The following is a 27,708-nucleotide window of genomic DNA, read 5'->3' as shown; positions in this document are numbered from 1 at the left end:
ATTTTAGAACATATTCAAGTTCTAGAATTATATTTATTACACACTCAAGTTCTAGTATTATATTTATTACTCACCATTAAGTTTTGTTTCTTCTTCTTCTCCTCCTCCTCCTCCTCCTCCTCTTCTTCTTCATCTTCCTCTTCCTCCTCTTCCTCCTCCTCCTCCTCCTTCCCTTCCTCCTCCTGTTCCTCCTCCTCCTTCTTCCTCCTCCTCCTTCTCTTCCTCCTCCTTCTCTTCCTCCTCCTCCTTCTTCCTCCTCCTCCTCCTCCTCTTCTTCTTCTTCCTCTTCCTCTTCCTCTTCTTCCTCTTCCTCTTCTTCTTCTTCTTCTTCTTCTTCTTCTTCTTTCTCTTCCTCTTTTTTGCTATGGATTTTTTCAATGAAAGGATTATATGGTTCAAAAGGTCCTCCAAATATCCCTGTACCTGCTTCTTCCCTGTGATTATTAAATTTCCCAAAGTTTTCATCATTCTGTAAGATTGAAATGGTGCATAGTAGAGCTAAAAATCTATTGGGTATATTCTGGTGAGAAATTATCTGGACATAATTTTCTCATAATGCCTAAACAAGACAAAGAAAATTTCTTTAACTATATCTGGTTATTTGGTACCTGTACATCCAGGTTTAGGGGCAATCAGATAGGTATTTCACTTGGTACAGATTTGACAAAGCCCTGGTAAAGTTTCCTATATTCTACAGTTAAATTCAAATAGCATAACTAAACCTAGAAGAATGTAAGGGACATTTTAAAGATTCCCAGATCCCCTCATTTCTACCCCAGTACATTCCATTTGTTTCATTTTTAAATACCAAAGTATCCATGAAGGTTATGCAACCTCCTATTATTAATGGTGTGAAAATACGTGGGTGCTCAGTGATTTGCTCAGATTTGACAAGTTGAACTGCAATTGAGTTGAAGTGCTCAACTGTTGACTGTAAGTAATCTCCCCAACTACCCATTGCTGGCAAAGGAACACTAGAAACATTATGTGCAATTAACTAGATAGATGAGTGAACAAAATCTTGTTTTTAATTAATTGATAGTGTCGAGTCATGTTAATGTTTTGAATTACAAACCACATAATTTTTCTTAAGGATAAAGGGCTCTTAACATTAATAATTATACCAAAGATCACTGAGGTTAAAAATACTTACTTTTAGGGCTGGAGTTTGGTCTAATGGTAAAGTGCTTGCCTAGCATGCAGGAAGACTGGGGTTCAATTCCTTGGTACTAGATACATAGAAAAAGCCAGAAGTGGTATGGTGGCTCAAGTGGTAGAGCTCTAGCCTTGAGAAAACCAAAGAAAATGCTTAGGCCCTGCGTTCTAGTCCTAGGACTGGCAAAAAAAATACTGACTTTAAAACAATCTCTATTCATTTTGGATTTGTGTACAACTGTACTGTCTACAACAAGTACTATCAAGGTCTCACAGTTTTGGATAACTTTGGAAACTTCCATCCCATTTAGAGGACTTAAACCTATTTTTACTATTTGGCTATAGAATAATAAGTATTCTATTGCTTTCAAAACTAGAGATTTTACAAATGTGTAGAAATAGTCTTTTCAATATTCTCCATCTTTTTTAAATGTTAGGTGTAATTTGAATTGAAAATAATATGTGGGGCTGGGCACTAGTGGCTCATGTCAATAATCTTGGCTCTGCTGGAAGCTGAGGATCTACAAATTAACATTATGAGGGAGCCTGGAGATCTGAGACACTTTTATCTCCAGTTAACACTACGAAAAGATGCAAGTGGAGACATGTCTTAAATGAGGTTGCAGCAGCCATAGAGACAGGAGTTGTGGGGGGAGCAAGAGGTGACCTGGAGTATAAAAACCTAAATTTAAACCCCCATAGTACCTACCCCCTCCACAAATAAATACAATATATGATATTTGGGTTGTATTTGTCTTTTTTTCCTACAAATTAAAATTTACTAAAATTAGCATGGATCTTAAGGCCTATCGAGTACTATGAATAAGATTTTCATAAAAGCTCATATAATAATACTTGATGTTGTTTCTAAGCAAAATCAACATAATATAAACATGAATATTTCCATGGTACTTTTTTTTTAGTGGAACCTGGATTTGAATACAGAATTTAGGAACTCACTCTTACTTGGTTTGCTTGCTTATTTAGCTTGTACTCAACCATTAGATTCATATCTAGAGCATTTGCTTTTTATGTATTTTGGAGATGGGGTCTTATTGATTTTTATACCAGACTGTCATCTCTAGAACTTATCATCCTGAGTAGGCAGACCTTGTTCCCTTCTATGACTCTGCAAGACCCCAAACAGAACATATATTGACACATAATATACTATCCCAAACATACAATGTCCAATACACATACACATACAAATAGTGTGTGTAGTTTCTATGATGCTTTGACTATTAAGGTGTTTGAGATTTCAAAAGCGTCCATAAAGTCTTTTATCCCTCCATGTGCATCCACAGCTATCTGGCACTCTTCCAGTCATGAGGTGAAGTTTATTTTCTTTGCCATTGGGTCTGCTCTTGAACATAATTCTTTGTTGTTTTCACATGTTAGTACATATGACCAATGGAATGTGGGAGAGTGTCTGTATGTGACACTTACTTCTCTTGCAATCCTACAGAATTTTCTCCTGTCAAGTGGAAGATCCCAGGCTGGTTTTAAGGTAGAAAGAACAGAGGAAGCCAGGATCCAGATCTTATCCACAGGCCAGCAGAGGCAGTTCTAATACAGCCTGTGTCATTGCAGCCAAATTACTCTGACAGAACATGTAGCAGTGTTATGACTCATGTACTCTTAAGGAAAGATCCTTTTTTTCAATTCATATTTGTATGCCAATGGGCAAGTTAAGTCTTTTTAGTTCTCAGTTGAGTTTTTATGGTAAAATAAAATTTACTACATGTGACTATAATGTTATTTATTTATAGCAACCTTTCTTTGTACCTATAATCCATCCATCCATCCATCCATTGATCCATTTATTTATCTGTCCATGTATCTGTCTATCTATCTATTGTTCCTCTGTCTCTCCACATCTTTTTTCAACTATTTGTTACATGTTCAGATGCATTGGAACTAAATTATTTTTAGGGAAAATCAACATAGCTATTAGTGTTTGGTATCACTGTGAGTATTCATCTTACTGAATAGCCTTTCTCCTCTGGTGGCTTAAGCATTCCTATAGATACTATTTTAACAGTGGTTTCTACTTCTAAGTTATTTTCCCCGACATTTTTCTATACATTCTGCCAAAATCTCTCTTACTTACATAAGATATCGTACTTCAAAACAGAAGTTCAGGAAGTTACTGCAGTTAGTTTTGGTAGGAAATGCTGTTGGAGGCACTTGAAATCAAGTTGTGCCCATGAACCCATGAACAACTATGAGTTGTTGGTTTGGTTTTTTGTTTGTTTGTTTTTAAACTCAGTAGCTCCTCACTGAGACAATGACAACATTTTGGTGAAAAATTATTCTTCAGAGCTTCAATGACAATATTGCAATATATTTAAAAAGTAGTTTTGAATTACATCTTTTTTTTTTAGTCTGAGTCTGCCAAAGGATGTGTTTTCACAGATGTTTTTGTATGCATAGAATTAATAAGACTGTGAAAGGCAAAGTGAAGATCTAAGGATTTGATGCTAATCAAAATCATAATATCTTACTGAAAATGCTCTCTACAACACGTTTTCACCATCCTTGAGTTATACTGATGATTGCATCGGGTAAAGATACATCAAATATAAGAGAAAGAACAGGATGGGGTTTAGAAAATAGGTATTCCTTTGTTTCCATTTAAATGCTATCAATGACTATACATCAAAGCTATTGCTCTTCTCACTTTGGATCCTTTGCAGCATTTGAGTCTCCAACATTCCACATTCTGCTCTTATTTTATCTTCCACCTGTCACCCCTCTCCTTTGCAGACCCATTACTTTCAATGCATCCTTTAAATTTTTCTTTTATTCTTCCTGGTTTCTTCCATACCATAGCTCAACTTAATCTTCCTAACTTTGATCTTCCTCTTTTTTTTAACAAAACATAAAAGCAATGTAACAATCCAACAAATCAAACTTTAATTATGTCTTGAGGTAGGTAGAAATCCAAATCCAAGCTCCCTGAAAACAGTGTTCATCTACTTAAGCTGTGGCCAGTATCTTCTTATCAGTTGATTTAAACCTATGCTTCTGATACAGGATTTGTGCCAACGAGATTTAAATTTTTTAATATGATTTCTTATAATATTGGGATTTATTTTTCAAAAATACTGTTTTAGTTGATAAAATGCTTTCTATGTCTTCATTTTTTCCTCTCACGTAAATATAGGAGTTTCTTACTATGATCCACATCTGGTCCTTGAGACCTAAAATTCGAACTATAAACTAACTTGAAAAATACATGTGCTCCAAAACACAGCTGTCTGTAAGACTCTTTTGATCCCTCCATAAAAGAAGCTACATGTCATTTTTTTTTATGATTTGAGGCTTTTCAAAGTGAGAGAACGAACAGATCCTGGACTTCTCACCATCCGCCTTTTCATCTTTCCTCTTAAGGGCACAGCAGGTGTGAAAATCGTGGGCAAAGAGACAATTCTTTCATGCATTAATGATTATGTTGCATCTGGGGTGAAAAAGATAGCTTAGACAAACTGAGGCACGCATTGACATTTCTTGTTGCAATTTGGTTTAAATTTAACACACACTCAAGAGTTAAACTCTTTCATATTACTAAGGCAACCAAATTATTTGGATGGAGGATAAAATATAAATTTGCTTATGGAATTATTTCCAGCTTCATTTTTCATGTGGATGCAGCTACTCCATTTCTGGATTCACTAAGACTGTGAACAGACTTCTAAAATTCTCTAATATTTCTTTTTCAGAAAATCAGTATCAAATAGTATGCTGTTTTTCCCTTTTTTGTAGACACTAGAATAAATATATGTGGGGGTGTGGGGGTGGGTGAGGAAGAGAGAGAGAGAGAGAGAGAGAGAGGGAAGGAGGGAGGGAGGGAGGGAGAGGGAGGGAGGGAGAGAGAGAGAGAGAGAGAGAGAGAGAGAGAGAGAGAGAGAGAGAGAGAGAGAGAGAGAGAGAGAGAGAGAGAGAGAGAGAGAGAGAGAGAGAGGTCAGATGTCATGTGGAGATTATGATTCTACAACTAAAGCCAGGCCTGTCAGATCTCACTATCACTATTTCAATGTAGAGTTAGAAGGAAAAATGTGCTCACATTTTGTTTAAAAGATAATTTTGTTTACTTCAGATTCATTTTAACTAGAAATACAAAAAAATAAAGACTCAGCAAAGCTGGATCCATTTAAAAATGGTCCCTGGATGATTCTAATGCAAGTAGGTTTATTAATTTAACAATATTTGCTTTAAAGAAAATTAAATAATGACAGAACATCCACTTTTTTTCATGAACTACAGAAAAGATTCTATGAATTAACAGACTCTCTAGATTTTTTTGCTTTGTAGTTCTTGTTTCAGTACATGGAATAAGTTTACCCAAATAAATGCATTCATTATGTTTAAAAGATGGCTTGAGACATTTTGCTTATCTAAGGCTAAGTCAACCTTAGATACTGGAAAGAACCTGAGAATGAGGAGTGAAAGTGGTTATGTACAGAGAAACTCAAAAGCTAAACTGAAATTCCTAACACTTTCTGAGAGACTTATTTACTTACTTATTTACACTGACTTATTTACTTGGGCAGGTTTGCTATCACACTAAACACCTATTAAGGGCATCTCTCTTTCTCAACAACATAATCTTAGAAGTTAGCTTCTAGCTGAGCTTTGGTGAGGACAGCCCTTAGAGAAGGGAAATATTTGGGAAACTGGCAGTATCCACAGAAGTTTCATGATGTGTTGACAGTTGAAGACATGATTGAGTAGGAAAGTCTTGAAAATATAAACACACATTTAGTTTCCTTTGCTATGCATGTGTATGTATGTGTTTTTCATTACTATTATCCTTTTCAAAATCCTTCAACAAACTATATTAGGAGAAGAAATTCAATTGGGGAAAAAGGTATTTTCATTTTCTACAAAATATGGTGCTGGTAGTCGGGCTGAGGGATCTAAATTCTTCACAGATGAGACAAGCTACAGAAAAGATGCTACAAGGTAAAAATATATAAAATGGTGGAATCTCAGTGTTTTGATTTGCATTTATTTTATGTCCAGCAATGTAGAGAATTTCTTCATGTGTCTCTTCACCATTCTTATTTCCTTTTCAGAGAAGTCTCTCCTTCAGTCTTTAGCCCACATACTAATGTAGTTGTTGCTTTCCAAGGGAGTTAATTTTTTGAGTCCTAAGTATATTTTAGATATGAAGCCCTTGTCTGTTGTGTGGCTAATGAAGATCATCTCCAGATCTGTGTGCTATTTAACTTGCTAGCATTGTCCTTTGCAATGGAAAACTCTGCAGTTTAATGCAATCTCAGTTGCCAACCTTTCTTTGATTTGTTGTGTTTCTAGGTCTTAAAGTTTTGACCTGTGCCAAGGAGCCCTAGTGATTCTCCTATTCTTTCATGTAATGTTTTTTTTATGGTATCTGATTTCACCTCCAGATCCTTGACCCATTGGAATTGATTCTGGTTCAGGGGGATATATAAGGCTCTAACTTTATTTTTTTGCAAATATTTAACCAATTCTACCAACACCATTCGTTGAAGAGCACCATTCAAAGATTAGGTGCCCACAAGACTGCAGGTTCATTTCTAGGCTTTTAATTATATTTTATTGGTTGTTAGGCCTGTTCTTGTCCCAGTAAAAAGCTCTTTTTAATTGCTATGGCTTTGTAATAGAGTTTGAAGTTTGATATTGCTATTCTTCCAGCACTGTTCTTTCTGTGACCACAAACAAGTTCACACTAAAGCTACCAACACAACTATGTTCATTGCAGCATTATTTAACATAGCTAAGATACTGAACCAAGCCAGAAACCCCTCAGTAGATGAATAGATCAAGATAACATGGTATATATGCACAGTGGAATTCTTCGGTTCCATCAAAATGAATGACATTGCTCCATTCATAAAGAAATAGAAAAATTTGGGAAAAAATCATATTAAGTAAGCCAGAGCCAAAGAAAACTAGCTTCTCTCGCTTTTTAATAATTAGTATATGTTTAGCATAGTTCTAGAAGAGGACCACAATAGCTCAATAGTTATACCCAAATGACCATGTGAAAAGAGGCTATGTGATTTTAACTCCAATATGTGGAAACAAGAGGTTTTTATTGTTGCTGTATTTAATGAGCTGTGTGAAGTTATTTCTTTTTTCTTTCATTTTTTTCTTCTTTGGTTTATTCCCTGTTGTTACCGTATTTGATTTTGGTATCCTTTGTTTTGTACATACATTTACCTGGGGAAGATCAGGAGAACAACAAAATGATGAGACAAAGGCCAAAGCGGGAACCAATGTAACAGCAATATTCATAAGACAGTATATTGGAAATGGTCTTTACAACTCGGGGGAGGGGCAATTAGGGGAGGAGGGAAAGTGGGAGAAAAATGATAGGGAGGGCAATAATAGTCAAGAAATGAATTCATAAAATAGTAATAAAAGGTCCTGTTACAAATGCATAGACCCTAGGCTAGATTTTGAATTAGATAGTAACAGATGTAGTACCTCCTAGGTCTTTGAAATTGAGCCTTGTTTTTATTTTTACTCAACATACCTTAACTATAAATGGTGATTTTCTTTTTCCTTTCAACCAGAGGTCATTCAGGAAGAGATCCTCTGGCTGGATTTTCATGGATTAGAAAGAAGACCAAGTAGAGGTCATACTAATTTAAGGAAAACAGTTTATACTTCGTGGATATAAGAAAACGCAGATGATTGCACAGAAAGGAATTAGTTTATTTCTCATTCAGCAAATATGAGAAATATTCCTTGATTGCACTCTCTTGTGGAAAAAATAATTCCATTCTGTAGAGGATATAAAACCATTAACTTTTTAAAATCTTTTAGTCCATATTTCCACTTGCATTTATAAGTACAGAAAATTATGAGGGCATAAATGTTGTGAGGAATACATATATATTTTTGTTTTATAAAATAACATGAATTTTCTGTTGATAATGGCCTACTTAAGTAACTGGATGGTTTTTAATTATATAACAACACAGAGAGGAGAAAACAGATTTAGTAATTTAAATATAATTTAAATTGCTCTTATTTTCCTCAAGGCTAGCAATTTAAAATTTTGCCTTAAGATATTCACAAAAAATATGACTTTATTATGTTTATGTAACTATATATCTTTCAAATATACTTAAAAATCTTTGTATGTTTAGGTACATTAAATTGCATGAATATAGAAGTATATATACATACACATATATTTTAAAGGTTTCACTGAAATAAGAAGCTGACTGGATTGGTTGTGATAGAGGACATGAGTACATTTCCTGAAATGTAGTTTCATTCTAAGTAAAGAGAATAAAAAGCACATTTCTATTCCCCAACCTAAGAACACAAACTGTTGGTTTTAAATTTCACCCTGCTTCTTCAAACCTTAGCAGGAGTACCCACAAAATAATATCAGTGAAATAAAACTGCAGAACATATCTATAATTGGAATTTCAAAATGCTAATGCATGTCTCAGCTAATTAAGAAATAATCTATTTGTGCCATAGATATTTACTCATGAAATTGTTTATCTTTCTTTCATGATAGTTTTTACATGAAACAGTCCTGGAACTATTTTGTATAATGACTTATCTGTCCCCAACTATTTTTGGTAGTTTGAACAGAATAGATTTTTTTTCCATTCATACCTTTTGCATGAATGAATGTATAAATGAATGGATGGATTGAGGCTAGATGGATGGGTGAAAGAGTGAAGGGCGGAGGGATGGGTGAATGGATGGATGGATGGATAAAATGAATTTATGGCTGATTGGCTGGGTGGGTGACTGGCTGTCTAACTGGGTGGATGGATGGGAAATGACTGAGCATTTTCTAGTAGGAACACATATGCTTCCATCTTATCAGCTTTAGTGGGAAATGATTAGTCAGGAAGTTGAAGGAAAAAGAATAACGTTATATAACAGACAAGCAGAATCAATCACCATAACATTTGGGTTTCTGTAAAATCAATTTGGTATAAATCACTTCGTTACCAATCTGTATTTCCTCCGAAATGCTGAGAACCACCCACTCTACTGATTTAAAACAGTTTCCTATACATAAGACCAGCATATGCAAATGAGAATTTCACTGACTAAAGTGACATATGGCTTAATCTTTTGGTTTAAATGACATCTCATTGAGCATGGAAATCTTTAGCTGGAGATAAAATACACCCTTACAGTATGAACTTTTACATTTTTTTCTTCCCTTTCCTAACAGCAGCTATTGGTTTGTCATTAGTTTAATCAGATACAGACTAAAAGGTGTTTGTTTTGTTCTCTCACTAAACCCAGTCTGTGAAAACTAGAAGAGCATATCACAAATGTAATACACAGAGACACTATTAGACTAGTGCCTAATTCTGACCACCTGTTAACCAGGTACGCACGTTCAGACAGCTGCTCTGTTGAAAAGCCCTCTCAGGTACAGAAAAGATAAAAGGAATTTTTAAAACATACCTGTGCCAGAAAAATCTATTCTTCTCTCCAGAAATCTATCTTCTGACCTTTTCCTATCACTTTTTGGAATGTGGAGACCCCAATTTTCATGTTCTCTTTGATGCAACTTCTCAAAATTTTACTTCAATAGGTGAAAAAAAGTGAATGTCATTTACTGCTTTTCTGGCTTTTCTTGTTCAAGCTTACTCTCCTCTCCGAATATAGAATAATTAATTAAAAACAGAGCATATAGTACTACTTGTATCATTTTATTTACTTTTTATGCATAATAACTCATGTTGACTTCAATAATTTGAAATATTTCTTCTGATGCACCCACACACATGGGCCAAATTTACTCTGAAAGTTTTTATGTATTTTAGAACAGCTGGCCTTGGATTCATGATCTCCTGAGTCTCAATCTCCCAAGTATAAGGATTGCAGGTATGTGACACTACCTCCTACTATGCATATATATATATACATGCATACATATTTATGTAAAATATTCTGCTACCTTTAATGTTTGATTTAGCTAGTTGGCCATCTTAAATGGAGGTTAATAATTAAACAGTATTTCATAAGCAAATACCTATTTCCTTAAAAAAATTATTATTTTTATCTTTTAAAAGAAAACAGTACATATAGAAAATGTAAACATTCTTGTAATCCCATAAAATCAAGAATAGACACTGTTGACCTCCTTAGCTTTTCACAAAAGGAGGTTAAATACTGTGTTGCATGCCTTATATACTTGAGACCATACTCTAAAAGCAATTTTTGTTCTGCAAATTTTCAGCAAAATTTCTATTACTTTTTCCAGAAATATTTTTTACTCCTTGTTAGTTAATACATTATATTCATTTACATTGATGTGTAGACATTCATTTTTACCTTCTTGAACATTTAGGTTTGTCACATGCTATAATCACTCTAATAATGTATCAACTCTTCCATTTGTTAATCAGCTTTCTATTATTATATAGAAAATTAACAAAATTATAAGTGGAGGCTGGTCTCGGGTCACTGATTTGCAGGTCTCAGCCATGGCCAATTGGTCCTTGTACTTTGAGATAATGGCAAGTTAACTCATCATGGAGGAAAAGTGTGTTGGGTCAAATAGTTGAGCTTATAGTATTGGAAAAGCAAAGAAAGAAAAGGACAAGAATGGCACTGAGGCCCAATATTCCCTTCAAGGACATATTGCCAGCAGAGGAAACTCTTCATATTAATAATCCTCATTCCACTGAAAGTTGTCACTGCTCCTTATCAATGCCATGGATTGACAACCAAGTTCTAACATGTAGCACTTAAACTACAGTTTTCTTTCTAGACAATTTGCATGTTTTTGTACTTTGATTGCTCCAGGAAAATTTCCTATAAAGAAAATAACTTGAGAAGGGTATGAAATTTTCAATGAAGTTAGTGTGTACCAACAACCTATTTTCCAACAGAGTATTTGTAATTGTTTCAATAGTTTGTAATGCAGTTATTCATATACTATCATTACAATGAAGTACCATTATCAGTTTGATAATATATGGTATTTCTTTCTTTTGTGTGTGTGTGGCAGGGTGAGGATTCTGCTCCTGGGGCTTTAACTCACTGCCTAGATGATACTTTTGAGATTTTTTTGTTGTTGTTGTTCAAGGTTAGAATTGTCCCACTTAAGACTCAGCTTCTCCTCTGGCTTTTTGGACAGTTAATTTTAAGAGTCTCACAGGCTTTCTCGCCTTAGCAGACTTCAAGATCATAAGATTTAAAAAGATCCATTATATAAAAAGTGATTCAGGGCCCTGGAGTGCTCGCCTACCACGCACAAAGCCCTGGGTTCGAAGCATTGGTACCCATATATGCACACAAAAGCCGGAAGTGGTGTTATGGCTCAAGTGGTATAATGCTAGCCTTGAAAAAGCTCAAGGACAGTGTCCAGGCACTGAATTTAAGCCTCAGGACTAGGACTGATAAAAAAAAGTGATTTAGATGTTAATTAGATGGATTAGGTCATTCTGAAGTATCAATGTGCTGCAAATGTGCTGAACTTGCTAAAATGTCTACAATTTTATCTGTTAATTTAAATGCTAATCATAGTTAAAGAATGACCAAATAAAGAGCTAAGCAAAGAGAAACAAATAAACAAAAATAAAAGAGTTTTATTTTGGCCATGAGAACACAGTAGAAAAGTATATGCAGTAATAAACAGAGAGGATGATAAAATATGGAATGTTTCTGGGATTATTGCTGATTACAGCAACAGATTATGTTCTAATGACATGAATATGTGATCCCAAGGGGCCATTTGAACTTAGTAATTCAGAAAGTACCATGATGATAGAAGAAAAAGTAACCTGTCTTCTAAGACTAACTGTAGTTTGGAGACTGTAGGTTTAGTTGGTACTATGTACCATCCTCACCATCCCTGTGGGATCTAGTGTAACAGCAAACATAGATTTTGAAGAAACAACATTACTAAAAGAGATATTAAATTTATATGTACGCTGTAGAAGGAAATAAAAATAGCTTCTGACTGCATGAAATCCTCCAATATTATTTACAAAGGGTTTCTCATTTTTTTTTCTGTACAGGATAGCTTGACTCACATATGTGAATTATAAGAAAATATTTCTTCTTCTTGGAATGATAATACGTAGATTCATCAGGATATTGAGAGCAACTGATTGAAGTCATTGACTACTTCACTTGGAAAGTCACACAAATGATGCCAAGATACCAACACAGTCCTTATGTCAAACACTTCCTGGGTTGCATTTTGCTTACTTAGTAAAGATTGAACTTTGTGCTTGCTTGTTTTTGGCTTACCGTAGACAAGATATATTTATAGGTTTGAATTCTTTATCTCTTTGTGTCAAACTTGTGAAAATTGTGACTGCATATAATGAAATCTTTGTCTAGGAGGCCACTCAGGAATTTTTTAAAGTTAGTACTTGACTTGTTGATAGACCAGGAGTGCAGGTCAAGGGTCCTAGTGCCTCTTGTCCATCAGGAGCACTGTAACCCCGTCTGAATTCCATTACCTCTCAGCGTTTAATTTGTAAGGAGAGTATAATCAGTGTTTCCTGACAGAAATGTTGTAAGGGTTAATTAATTGCTGTTTGTTAAGTGTACTGAGGTTGTCAGATTAAAGCATTAGGGACGTGTCAAGTTTGTGTTATTATGGTATTATTTTTCTTTGTTTGGTAGGAAATGCCATTTCTGTGTAATTTGCTTTAACAGTAAAATAAGCCGTTTTAATCAGTGCACAATCAAGCCCTTATTCATTGAGGACAAGGACGTACTCAGTTAGCAAGAGAACTAGTGTCAGCAGACATAAGGGCAGGAATCTGAAAATTAGGCACTGGATACAAAGGAAGCTCAGAAAATGAGAATTGAGGGAATCTATTTCTGTTGATCCAGGAGACTTATCTTACAGATGCAGTATAGTTCATTAACAACGGTGACAAAAGAAAGCATATAACCTTAGCAAATAATACCTACCCAACTAATAATTATCCCTGCCACTAAGAAATTTTGAACTGTCTGAACATATGGCCCAGAAACTAAGTACCACAAATATTTAATTAGAATCCAGAATTTTAAATACAATTACAGAGCAATTAGTAACTTAGAAGTGTGTTTGGATATTATTTTATTTTCATAAACATGCAGAAGGCATATTCAGACTTTGACCATTATGTGAACTGGTTAATTTTGGTTTCTAGAAAGAAATTACTAGTTGTCATAAATGAAATCTTCGGATTTTTGTAGATGTAATTTAATTGGTAAGCCCTCTAGTTAGAAAATCCGTACTTGAAAGAAAATAACATGTTCAATGAATAAATACCTGGAATATGCTTGGTTTAACAAATAAAAAGACAAATTTAGGGGCAAGGATTTTGGCCTAGTTGTAGAATTCTTGTCTAGCATGCACGAAGACCCAGGTTCGATTCCTCGGTATCACATACATAGAAGAAAAAAAAAGCCAGAAGTGGTGCTGAGGCTCAAGTGGTGGAGCTCTAGCCTTGAGAAAGTCCTACGACAGTGCATAGGCCCTGAGTTCAAGTCCAGGACTGGCAAAAATGAGACAAATTTATTGGCAAGATTCACTTCCAATATCTTCATACAAGTGTTACACAAGTGTGTGTGTGTGTGTGTATATATATGTATATATATATATATTATGTTACAATTATATCCTGTGAATAAACAAGTTCATGCAATGCTTGGAATGTTTTTTTTGTCAGTCCTGGGCCTTGATCTCAGGGCCTGAGCACTGTCCTTCAGCTTTCTCAAGGCTAGAGCTCTACCACTTGAGCCACAGAACCACTTCTGGCTTTTTTCTACATATATGGTACTGAGGGATCAAGACTGGGTCTTGGTGCATGCTAAGCAAGCACTCTACCACTAGGCCAATATCTTGTCCCAATGCTTGGAATTTTTATGAAAACATTAATGGTATTGTCCTGAGTGTTAAATTTTGGACATCTTCAAATCACAAAGAAGTCAGTTTTTTCCTAATTATAGAGATACATGAGATTTGCCTTCCTTGATCATGATAAATATATGGATAGCACATTATAAAGTTGATATTTTTCACTAAAATACCAGTCATATATGCCCACATTTAGGCATCTTTATGTCTTCCACTTGAATTCTGAAAATTTGTAAGAACTCCTATTTTATAATAATACAATTCATGGCTCCAACAAAGATTACAAATTCTGTGACTTTGGCTATAATGGAAAGTTATGAACAGTGCCGAAGGCAGGAATTTACAGGACTTAAGAATCTCATACATTTCTGTTGGACAAAATACAAATCTTATTTACCTTAACAAAAGCAGTCATTTCCTGGCATATCCAGAAACAGATTACCATGAATATTCTCAATTTAAAATACCTCATTTTGATGTGGTTTAGCAGTTCTTGAAAACAAGTCAACATTTTATTAAGAGGCATATGTTTGGAAATTCTCTAGGGCTGAAACTAATATTTTATTTGACAGCAAGTGGTGGGTGTGAGGCATTAAATCAGATATGAAAAATTTACTGAGAAGACACCCACGCCCTGGGCTCCATAGCTGAACACTGCTCATGAGGAAGTATTCACTTGGCTTGATGGTAGGATGCAATACTACCTCTCTTCATTCTTACATCTCTAGATGCAGAAGAAATGTCCTGGGTTTTGAAGAATGCTGATCAGTTAGCTAGCAGTTCATTTTGTTATGCTTGTCTTGAAAGTTTTGATTAAATCACTGCCATTACATTGGTGAAAAGAGGAAGCGATAGTTGAAATCCCAATTATCCCTATTGACCTTTTCCAAAACGGTGCTGCTGCTTGCTGTATATTCCTTTCAGCAGCCTTCTATCTTTTCCTTCACTCAGGATAACACATGATATAAAATGGGGAAGTTTAGATACGTCTGTTTCATTGGCTCCATTGGGAGGTAATTCAACACAGATTCCACGGCCGGAGTATTCTCTATCCTCAATGTCAAGTGCAACATACAGCCGGGAGTAGATATTTAGGAAGTGTTCTTTGAAGCTTTACAAGAACAGACATCCTAATTGGCTAGTTTTTTATTTATCCTGTCTTCAATGTGTATACGCTCAAATTACTTCATACATCAACTGGCAATTAAAAGCAGCCTGTAAAACCTCAGGAATGTGTTATGATGTGGCATTGTGGTTGTCATCACACACACATGGCTGAGAAGTTATGAGTAGAACTGATTTGTATGATCAAAATAATAGTTTAAGTCTGCTGCTAGAACTTGAGAGTGCATCTCTTTGGTTCATTATTTGGATACAAGAATTGCAAAATTCTGCAGTGAAGTGGTTTCTTTTAATTTCATGAGCAAAGAACTGGTCTTGGGTGTTAAAGACAGTGTTTCACTTTTTCTTCGACTTTGAACTAAGTGATATTTTTGTCAGTCCTGGGCCTTGAACTCAGGGCCTGGGCACTGTCCTTGGGCATTCTCAAGGATAGAGCTCTAGCACTTGAGCCACAGCGTGATTTCTGGCTTTTTTTCTATGTATGTTGTACTGAGGAATCGAACCTGGGTCTTTGTGCATGCTAGGCAAGCACTCAACCACTAGGCCAAACTCCACGCCCTAAGTGAAATTTTTTTTAATTATTATTTTTTTAGTTGTAAAGCTCAAACTCTTGGCCTGATCCCTGGGCACTATCCCTGGGTTCTTTAGCTCTAGGCTGGCACTCTACCACTTTAAGCCACTTTGGTTGATTGCTCAAGCACTTTTGTACCCTTGCTGACTTGGAACCATGACCCTCAGCTTCCTGAGTAGTGATGATTATAGGTGTGAGCCACCTGCACCTGGTTAATGTAAGTGATTTATGTCTCTCAGTTGCAATTAGTAAACTCAGAGCTTGAGACAAATGATGTCGACAGGAGGCAAAATAGTGCCATGTTTGTCTATGGTAGCCCATGGGAACCCATGAATGATACCTTGGGTCACAAGAGGGACATCACAGATGAAATCTAGCTTACAAGCCTTTGAGATGAGAATATTCTTTCGAAGTATTCAGGTTGTCCTAAATGAATCACTTTATTTAAAAGTGAAGAGCCATTATTGGCTATGGTCAGACAGGAAAAGATGACTGTGTAAACAAAGAGATCTCTTTGGAGATAGAGGAAGAAGCCCGCAGACAAGCAATGGGAGCCACTGAAGGGATTGAGATAATAATAATAATAATAATAATAATAATAATAATAATAGAAAATGCATTCTCTGCCGAGTCTCTGGAAGTGAATTTAGCCCTGGCAGCACCTTGATTCTAGTTGAGTGTGACCTGCATAGATCTCCTCTGAGCTGTCAGAATATGAAGTAACAAATTTGATACAATTTTAAGCCACCAAGTATCCAATATTTGGTTACAACAACAAAGAAAAACAATTTGCCCTGGCTTTCAGTCTTAAAAATTACCAAAGTCCACCTCTTAGTGAATTTCATGTTTCCAACCTGTCATTCATGGGAGCTGCTTATAAGGGCAATGTACTCTGTGTGTTGCTATTATCCAAATGTGTATTCGGTATAGTTCAGAAAACCTCTCATTCACCGCTTGAACAAAGGATTTAGTAACCGACTCCCATCCTTCTTCCACACAATAGAAATCAGGGCCGGCAAAGCTCTTGCCATTTACTTTAGTCAACATCTGAGTGATGCATTGCATAAGTAACAACATAATGGAGCCCTCGTATTGTAATCTGGATAGATGTTGGCCGTGCTTTGAAAATCAAATATTGTTCCCTCTGACGTTTTGACAAGTAATTCTGACAACAATATACATTTGGCTGACTCATGAATGTAGTGCTTCTCATCCTCGGGATTGTGCGAGATTGGCACTAGGCGAAGAATGACAACAATTATAGAACTGACTTACATCTGCCAAGTGAACAGATGCTCTTGTAGTGTGGCAGAACAATGATAAAGAAAAGAAAGGCAAATGGGTGGGAGTGAGTGGGGAGGGCTCTGGGATGATGGGATAAAAATCTTGCAATTCAAAATAGCACTAATAAAACTAAAGAAGGATCTGGACAAAGGCAACTGCAACTTATTGTTGGAAAGTATCTAAAAAGGAAAAGAAAGTTCTGTCTTATTTCCCCTTTCTCATGTATTGCTATTGAATGTAATTCCGGTACACTTGAGACCCACAACGGATAAAAATCACAATGTTGACATTCTTATTTGCAGAATTGTTATTTTAAAGCATTGTCAATGGGAGTTTGATACCAGATGACATTCAGCCTTAAATTGTCTACATATTTTCATTCCCTAAAAAGTTTATCTTTGGAGAAAATAGAACAAAAATAACAGGAACTAAAACTTCACTCCCATAAACCTCATATTATTTGTACAGATTTTCCTTGTGGGAACAATGAGGTAATTTTCTTCTCTTATTTCCTTGAGTTACATTACTTACACTGAGCAAAATACATGTCAAGTTTAAGTGATGAAATTCGAGTGCTTTCTTAGGAAGATTTTAATTAAAGAGGCTGCTTCTATGTGTGTTTGTCTGTATATATGCATCAGTGTACAAGGTAACATACAAAGATGAGCATGTTTCTTTGCGATGAAAAGTACAAAGAATATTGGAGAATGAGTTTAAAATACGGAAACAGGTCAGCCTGTACAGTGCATCTTGCTTATGCAGCTTTTGCTGGCATAGAAAATTGAAGTGTCATAAGGATTAAATGGAGCCAAATATCTATACTTAACTAGGAATTTTAAAATGTGTGTGTGTGTGTGTGTGTGTGTGTGTGTGTGTGATCTCATGTTTGTGATTTTTAGTCAATATCTCCTCTTTGTGAGGGGAGGCAATCTACCATCTTAGCCATATCACAACCACTTTGTGCTTTAATTATTTTTGGACAAGGTGTTGTACTATTTCACAGATCCTGCTTTTGACTGAGATAACCCTACCTACCAGTAGCTAGCATCATAAATATATCTTGCTATATGTGGCTTGTTTAATAAAATGAGGTTTTGATAAATCTATACGTGGTTTGGCCACAGACGAAGGTCCTCCCCATCTTTAATTCTTGAGTAGTCCATGTTACAGGTATGTATCCTATTATAGGTATGTACCAACAAAATGGGATTTAGATGATATTCGGTATCTATTTTTATCCTCTCTGAATGGTAAACACTTACTAGCTCCAAATATTTGGCTACTTAATTACTAAACTAATAGTAGCATGAATCATTTATGAAATGGAATGATAGGTCCTGTATTCAATATATAGAACATTTTATTTTATATTATCTTATTTAAAACTTGGTACCACACTCAGGTGAGTATAGGATTCTATTTTCTCATTTTAATAATGAAATAAAGGAGGTTATCAGTTTTCCAAAATCTAGTTTAGCATGGTAATCATGCCTATAATTCTAGGGCTGCAAGAAGTGAGGGGGGGTAGCATGAGACCCTATATGAAAAATAAAGTAAAATTTACAATCTAAGAATATGGCTCAAGTGGAAGAGCAAGATTTGGCTAGCAGGTCTGTAGCCCTAAATTCAAATGCTCAACCAGTAACTACCCACAGAAAGAAAAATAAGAGATTGAAAGCCCTTTCCCAAATCATACATTGATGAATTAGAAATGGATTTGAAAGCAGGATTTACGTAAATCCACTCTTTCATTAGAAAAAGTAAGCTAGGATATATAATGCCACCTAGACCATAGAATATTCGTGGCTTAGCACAATTCCTACTCACAGTATACTAGTGTGAGAGTTAGTGTAGACTTTGCAAGGTAGATCTGGATGTGAGAAACCTTTTTCTTCTCTTTTTTTTTTTGGTGGGTCATGGGGCTTTCCATACGCCTACCACCCTACCATTGAGCCAAGCCCCACTTCCCATTTTCTAGAGGTTAATTGAAGAAAAGAGTTTAGGTCCCTTTGTGCCTTGGCTGGCTTTGAATCTTGTTCCTTAGATCTCATCCTCCTGAGTATCTAGGCTTACAGGTGTGAGCCACCATGCCCAGCTTAGGGAAAATCTTTTATGATTATATTTCTTTATCCAGTCACACCAATACTCCTTTCTCAAAGGATGGAAAACATGCAATCTACCTGTTGGAACAAAGATAAGCAGCAGATTTTAATGACAAAGGCAGTGTATAATCTTTCTATAATTAGAATAGTATGGATCGATGTAATTTCCCAATTTTCTATGTGGAGGAGATGCGTCATATTGGTAAACTTTCTGTGTGGACAATATAAGACTTCACCAAAGAAAAGAAGATACTTTTTTTTCTCTGAAAATATGGCATTCATTAAATATTGAGTTTATAAGTATGAATGTGTACTATTATATTATACTCTAAAATAATATGACACTAACTTGCTAGCTAGAGCTGTTGACCATGCAATGTCTTCACTTAACAAGCCCATAAAAACTGCTATAATTTAGATATTTTCTTTGATTTCTCTTGGCTTAACTTGCCAAGTATTTCTGGACATATTTTATAGATCTTTATTTTAACATATACCGTAGTGCATATGTTTTATGTAACATACATTGAATAAATATCACAAATTTTGCTTCTAATTTTATTCATGCACAGCTGCTATATGATCCTGTGCTATATGATTTCCTGTTCGTCTAACTCTCAAAGGATTGAAAGATAGAGGATCAGAACAAATTGTGGTAATGAAAAACTAAAACAATTTTCTCATTGTGAGGGATGCCTGTGTATGATAAACACAAATTCAAGACATGTCCTTTATGACAACAATTTCATCAATTTTATGAGGAGATGGAGGAATGATGTCTTCTTTCTTATCTTTATTTGTGGAATAAAAGGAATAGAAAAGTAAACTAGCAAAGGAAAAGTTATTTATGACTCTATAATCCATGTTATCTAACTACAAAACCCTGAAGGTTACATCCCATATAATTTCTATATAATTTCAAATCATTATTGCCTTCTCTTTGCTTTTTTGATTATCAGTATATTTTAAACACGCATCTTATTTTCTACTTTTCTACTTTGGCTATTTCTCTTAAAACCATGAGTGAATAACTTGCTGTCTTTTCCCCATAATATTATCATACCTGCAGATTATTCATTCAGGCTGTTTTCACCTGGGGTCATGAGTGTTTCCCATCAACAACAGCTTTCATATTATAAAATCTACTTCATTATTATCTTTTAAAATGATATTGAAGTTACACTACCAGTGTATGGATTGGAGAAGGCCTCATATGTGCCTTAGAGGGAAGAGATACATTTTTATCCTTTGTGCCTTGAAACTTTCTCTCACATGTGACTTATACTATCTTTTCTAGAAAACTGGACCCTATTTGTCATTGAACTTCCACTGAGAGCTGATGGTAATAATAATGAGTGAGAATTTAAAAGTTAGTAAAGTATGATCCTACATTTTCCATATGCATGAACTTAATGAGGTTTGTCATTATTAACACTTCTTGGATAACAATTCTAGGATTAACCTGTGTTTTACAGACAAGAAAACAAAGGTACAGGTAGATCTGTGCACTTGTCAAACTAGTACACAGATAACTTTGTTCATCTTGGACAATCTGAAACTGGCTAATATTCCAAAAAGGACATAAGGCAAACTAAATGATATTTAACCTTTCTGTTCCATATTATGATTGATGGTGGAATTAATAAGCTTAACTTCTTTAATTATATAATTTTAAAAGACTTTCAAGTATCATGGAGTCATGGAGTTCATAGGGAATTATTCATTGCCAATAGTCTTTTGATTCTTTTTTTGTGGCAGTAGTGGGACTTGTACTCTATGTCTGGGTACTGGGTTCTATCCTTAAGTTCCTTTTGCTCAAGGCTAACACTCTATAACTTTAGGGACAGTACCACTAACATCTTTTTCTGTGGTTAATGGATATAAGAGTCTCATGGGAAGTTTTCTGTCCTAATTCACTTTCAGCCATAATCCTCAGATCTCAACCTTCTGAGTAGCTAGGATTAGAAGCCTGAGCCACCAGTGCCTGGCTGCTTTTGGGATGTTTGGTAACTCACATATGGGTATGTATGTAGTGTCAGACTTAGATATATTCCCTGCTAATTTTCTACTGCAATTGGTTCGCCCCTGTAATATCAAGTCTAAGGGATTCATTTGATTTACCTATCATTCCTCCAGTTGCCCATGAGTATACCAATTTATTATTACTTCTTTATTTAGCAAATATGCATTCAGTGCTCTCTGGTCCCTAAGCACAGTGATTGGTTTTGTTTGGAAAGAAAAATGTGTTACAATACTTATCCTAAGGGAACCTCACAATATTTGGGCACACTAGGCACATAAATAGCTTGTTAAAGAGCAATGTGATGAGTGTCACACTAGATATGTGAGAAGATCGTTGGAGGAACATGGAAAAAGAAAAGACTTTTTCTAGTTGGTGTCTTTGGGGACTATAATGAATGATAACCAGATTTTGTGGGAAATGCAAGATTTTATGTCATGAATAAAGGAAATAAGACAACCATCAAACATGTTTAGAAGCATAAATGGGCCAAGTATGAAATGTTAGTTTCTGAGGTACTAGGCACTGTAAACTTAGAGTGACCGATATAATATGTTGCCAATAGAAAGGCCCAAGGACCTATTGTGAAAGAATTGTTGCCATTATGAAGAGTCTAGAATAATATTTAAATAGCAAGCATAGCATTGTATCACTTTTGAAGTGAGTAGGGAAAAGGAATTAAAAACAGGAAAAAAAAAAGAAATTGGCAGGCATTATGACACAATGGTAGAAATGTAAAGTCCTTTTCATGGGCTAATGTGAAGGACTAGGTAACAGAAATGTCCAAAGATGCACAAAAACATGGTAGGAAATATAGGGATGAGAGGTTTGAAAGGAACTGACATGCACCCAAATTCTAACATGTTCAAATTCAGGTATTCTACCAGGAATAACACACCTGTGTCTAGAACACAACAGAACCCATGTGTGAGATGGGCTAGGGATGAGTAAGACATGCATGGAAGCGTTCAAAATCAAATGAATCAACATGGAAACCATAAAATAAACCCAAATGGAAACAATGAAAGAACAAAATCACCCCAGAAAATGGAAAAAACTTGGAAAAAATCATATTAAGTAAGCCAGACTCAAAGGAGCCCTTCTATTAATTAATTGGCTAATTAATGTAACCCTTTTCTATTAATTACAGTAAAAAGAATATTAAAAAACAAAAGAAACAATGAAAAGAAACAACTCAGAAGGAAATAAGAGGAAACAGAGCCAAAGTGGAATCAATATGAGAGTTTTAATTCATCTCACCAATGGCAAGTTAAAGAACATTTAATAGAATAACTTATGGGTTTATATTTTAAAATATCTATTTCATGACATTTCTTTTTTAAAATTTTACTGTTGGGGTAATGTATAGATGGGTTATAGTTATATTCACCAGATAGTAGGTGCATTACTTTTCACACATTGATACCCCTTCTTATGTTTTTGTCCCTGTTTCCCTTCTCCCACCCCCTTCCAATCATCTAGTTTTCTCCCTTTCCCTAGTATTGGTGCCAACACATTGAATTGTTTGTATGATAGAGTATTTTTTTCCTTTTGTAATTATCTCCACCTCTAAAAATTGTTCTTTGTAGCAGGATTGTTGCTAATACATTTGTTTGTTATTATTTGAATCGCAGTACTCAGAATGTGTTTGGGAGTGTATTATCATATATGTAATGTATATATTATATATGTATGTGTATAATATGCTTCTTTATCTCTTTCAATAATTTTATTTCCCTATAAAATAGATATAATTTGAGTTGTAATTGTTATCATTTGAAATTAAAAAAAAAACCGTCATGTTGGGAGTTCATACAAAAAGAAGTTCCTATGATTTTTTAGAACTACTCATATTTTCCAGGTTCTAGTAGCACCATGTCCATGAGGTTGGCTTATGAATTGAAGCCAACATAAGCAGAAAAATCCAATACTGTTTTTTTTTCAAATTAGCCATTCAAATGCTAGAAGTGAAGATCTTACTTAAATGGTAAAGTCCTAGCCATTTGAAAGGCCCCGAGTCCAAGACCCAGTACTAGCACCAACATATATAGGTAGATAGATAAATCAACTTATTCACATTAAACGAAAACATTTCAACCATTCTGCCACCTAAACATTTACAGGGCAATTTTTATTCTGTACTTCATAAAGCCTTTTGCTTTTAGATGAAAATCATGATACTAAAGCGTGGCAAATAACACTAAAAGGCTCTGATGTTACGTATGATTTCAAACTGCCAAAAAAAAAAAACAACAGTAAGTCAATTGATGATATTTCTTGTTCCTTACTTCAAAAATCATCTTAAATAGCTCAGAATTATACTAAGTTAAATTTATTCTTAGCTCTTTGCAATCTCTTAGCAATTGTTATCTACAGTCAAACAGAATAGGAAAGATACAGAACAAAATTTGCTAAGTAACACAGAAAATAAATATAAATTGGAATAGTTGATTACTTACATATAAGCTCACCTATTCAACCTCATTGATTTTGTTTACCTACTACATAAAAAGCTTTTTTGTATGTGGATGGTAGAGACTCAGCCAGGCGTTCATGTTTTATCTGATACAAGAAGTTGGATTTAGCAGGTACTGATGGCTCATACTTATAATCCTCACTATTCAAGAGGCTGTGATCTGAGAATTGTTATTCAAATTCAGCCAAGGCAGGCAAGTTGAAACAAGGTTGTGACCCAAACAGCTCCTCACCACCCCTTGATCAAAAAGATGCAGGTAGTAACAGACTCTGAATTAAGGCCTTGATACAGCCACAAAACAAAAGGGATGAAAAAAAGAAAAGGGGGAGACAGAGAGACAGAGAGAGACAGAGAGAGACAGAGAGAGACAGAGAGAGACAGAGAGAGACAGAGAGAGAGAGAGAGAGAGAGAGAGAGAGAGAGAGAGAGAGAGAGAGAGAGAGAGAGAGAGAGAGAAAAGGAGGAGAACAAGAAGAAAGAAGAGGAAGAGGAAGAAGAAATGGAGGTTTGTTAAGCAGCATTAAAAGAATGTCTCTTTAGGAATGATAGTGTCCATTGTAGGGGAAGGTTAACTTATGTAGGAAGCTATTTAAATACACACCTGGGTCTTTCAGATCAGCACACCTTATCACACAACCTTGAGGTACAAATGTTCTCTGTCTGCAGACTACAATGAAATCTTTTATGTGAACATGATGACCTACTGCACAATTGTATAATTGTTCAGAATTTGAGAGACCATGTGTATGATATAAATCCCACAAAAATCTTATTTTAAGTGATTCCACTAGAATATGGAACCAAATGTAGATTGTGGGCCAACATTAGGAATGAAGAAAAATAGCACACCTACTTGGTGATGATTTTGCCTGTCAAATCTCTGTAGATATGTGAGGAAAATAAGTATAGATCCAATAACAAAAATAAATTTAATAGAGAATTGTAACAAAATGCTTCTTTATATAGATTTTGCAAACTATAAAGGAAGGAAGATAGCTTCATTTTTTTGGCAAAGCAGAGATAGTGACAACTAGATTTAGTTTTATTTGTTTTGGGTATGAAATGATGTGGAGGAAATATGAATATGTGTGCATGAGTGTGTGAGTGTGGGCACATGTGTACTTGAGTGATTTTTGTTCCTTGTATAAGCTTGAAGTTTCCATGGAAAATGCAACCATTAATGGTTGTGATAGAGTCATTTCAGGTAAAACACAACCATCAATGGTTATGCTACTCAGAGTCATTTCAGGTTTATTGGCTTCTGTGTTTTAATAACTTCTACTGTTTTGAATGGCTTTGTGTTTAGAGTAAGACAGATTCATTCACTCTTCAATGCTGATTATACTTTTGTAAGGTAACGTTTACAAGATATTTTAGTACTTCATGTTTACAGGGTAGCATGAACTTTTCAGAAAAGATATAATCAGCCTGGTTCTTGAAATGACTATACTCAAAATAATATATTCTGTACATTTTTTTCTACAAAAATAGTTGAGTTTGCACAGTTCAAATGCAAAATGGCTTTTAAGGGTATATTTTATTTAGGTTAAAACATTTCTGCAGCTCTCTATGATAATTAGTAAATTATCACTGGAAAGAAATCTAGTAATAAAGGATCTCTTGTATTCAGAAATAATCATTACCAGTCATTGAAAAATAGTCCAAAAGGTGATTGACTAAATGGTACTAAAGCATAGCAATAGAAATAGGTGAGAAAATAATTTAAGCTAATTTACTTTAACCTTATAACCAATTGAGCCTCAATCAGTTTGTTCACTTGGGTTTGTTTTATATCTAATATTTTTTTTCTTTTATTGGGGGGGGTCGTAGGGTTTGGAGTAGGCCTGGACACTGTCCCTGAGCTCTTCAGCTCAAGGCCACCAGCCTACCCTTGGGCATGGATGGTGTCCCTGAGCTCTTCAGTTCAAGGATACCGCCCTACCCTTGAGCCAAGCCCCACTTCTCATTTTCTAGAGGTTAATTGGAGATAAGAGTCTCAGGTCCTTTTGTGCCAGGGCTGGCTTTTAACCTTGATCCTCAGATCTAAGCCTCCAGGGTATGTAGGATTACAGGTGTGAGCTACTTCGCCTGGCTTGCATCTAATATTTATAGTCTAACGCTCATTTTGATTTGGGAAAACATAGGGGGAAAATATCTCCTCAATTTTCCAGCTACTTCTTCAAAAAAAGAAAAATGCTGGGATTTAAAAATAATTTTACTATAATGCTTTGTGTTTATGTCTTTTAAGTATGAAAATTTTAAATATGAAACTTATATTTACACATATTTCAGAAGGCAAGTATTAGTATTCCTTGAAAAGTGGTGCTAAAGCAATTGTGTATTTATATTCAATATTTCAATATGAAATTCATTTCATATTTGACACTGTGTTGAAACAATAAAAATAGATCAAAGACAAATATAAGACAAAATATTGCACAATTCTATACCAAATATGAACCATAGAAGAGAGAAGTTTTGGGATTTTTGTGTTTGGTAATCATGTCTTGGCTATAACAAGGGAATTTATAAAATAAAATTAAATGTATTTCTTAAAAATTAGGACTTTTCTTCAAAACCAACTGTGTAATGAGAAAGGAAGCCACAGACAAGAAAATATTTGGATGTCATTTTTCTGGTGTCAGAGTAGTATATAAATTACTAACAAATTAATAAAACCCGATAGGAAAACAAACAACATGCCGTGGCTTGCTTTTAAATATGGATAAAAATTTATAAACAGATACCCCACCAAAGAAGACACATGGATAACAAGTATGCAGTTAAGAAGAATTTCAATAGCATTTGTTACTATGGAAATGCAAGGTAAAAGTATAATGTGATCTCAGTATGGCCATAACACAACAAATCAAAAAAAAAAAAAAGAGAAACTGAATATCTCAGATATGATTAGAATGTGGAGAGAAGGATTTTCACACACTTCAGACAGGATGTAAAATTAGATTCTTTGGAAATTGATCTGGATGCTTCTTTAAAAGTTACAGAAATAAGCCCAGTGTGGAGGCTCACGCCTCATGACCCCATCTACCCCCCAAAAAAGAGCAGGATGCGCTAATCCTAGATACTCAGGGGGCTGAGATCTGAGGAACAAGATTCAAGGCCGGCCTGGGCACAAAAGATCCTGAGATTCTTATCTCCAATTAACCTCTAGAAAATGGGAAGTGGAGCCTGGCTCAAGGTAGGGCAGAGTAGCCTTAAGCTGAAGTTTTCAGTGCCCAGTCAGAGTTCAAGCCCCATGACCCCCCTCCCATACACAAAAAAGTTACAGGTACATTTAATATATTCTTCCACCCATTTTATTTGTAGATAATTATCAAGGAAAAAAATCTATAACTAAACCACTTGTATATAAATGCTCAGCATGGATTTATTCATAATAAAGTTTAAAACAACTCAAATGCCAGTCAACTTATAAATCAATAAAGAAACCAACCTGTTCATATACATACCACTTGCAATAAAAGCAATGAAATATTGATTCACACTACAACATGAATAGATCTCAAAATAATTATAGTAAATGAAAGAAGCCTGGGAAAATGAGTACATTCATGTATCATTTTAAAAAATGAAATATATATTGGCATAAAGTAAAACAGGGATTGCTTGAAAGATCAGAGCTAGAGCTAGGGACCCTAAAAAGGAAAATGAAATTTGGGGGGTGATATAAATAAATTCTGTGGTTTGTGGTGATTGCTCAGCCTAAGCAGGTAAAGTTTATATATGTCAGACTGCATGTGTGAAGTAGATAGATTGAAAATAACGTTTTGCTAAAATATCTCACAATATGGAAGACATCCTTCTGATACCCAAATTAGACATTTAGAAGTGTTCATACTCCAACTTAAGTTTTCTTTCTATGATATAAGACATGTGTTTGTTTATATATGATTTATAGACTGCTTCTACACAAATCAATGTTTTTTTACCACTCTGTTGATCCAGATTTATAAAAACTCAAGTGAGTTGTTTGCTTTTTAATTTCTGAGTTCATATCAAAGCTAAACAATAATAGTAGGAGTAGTAGTAGCTAAGCGTGCCAATCATATGTGAACCATTCCTCTTTTTCCCTATTTGCTCTGGGAAGAAATATCATCTACATGACGA

This window comes from Megascapheus bottae, chromosome 14 (assembly GCF_031878675.1).
Source record: "Megascapheus bottae isolate mThoBot1 chromosome 14, mThoBot2.hap1, whole genome shotgun sequence".
NCBI lineage: Eukaryota > Metazoa > Chordata > Mammalia > Rodentia > Geomyidae > Megascapheus > Megascapheus bottae.
This window is presented reverse-complemented; position numbering follows the sequence as displayed.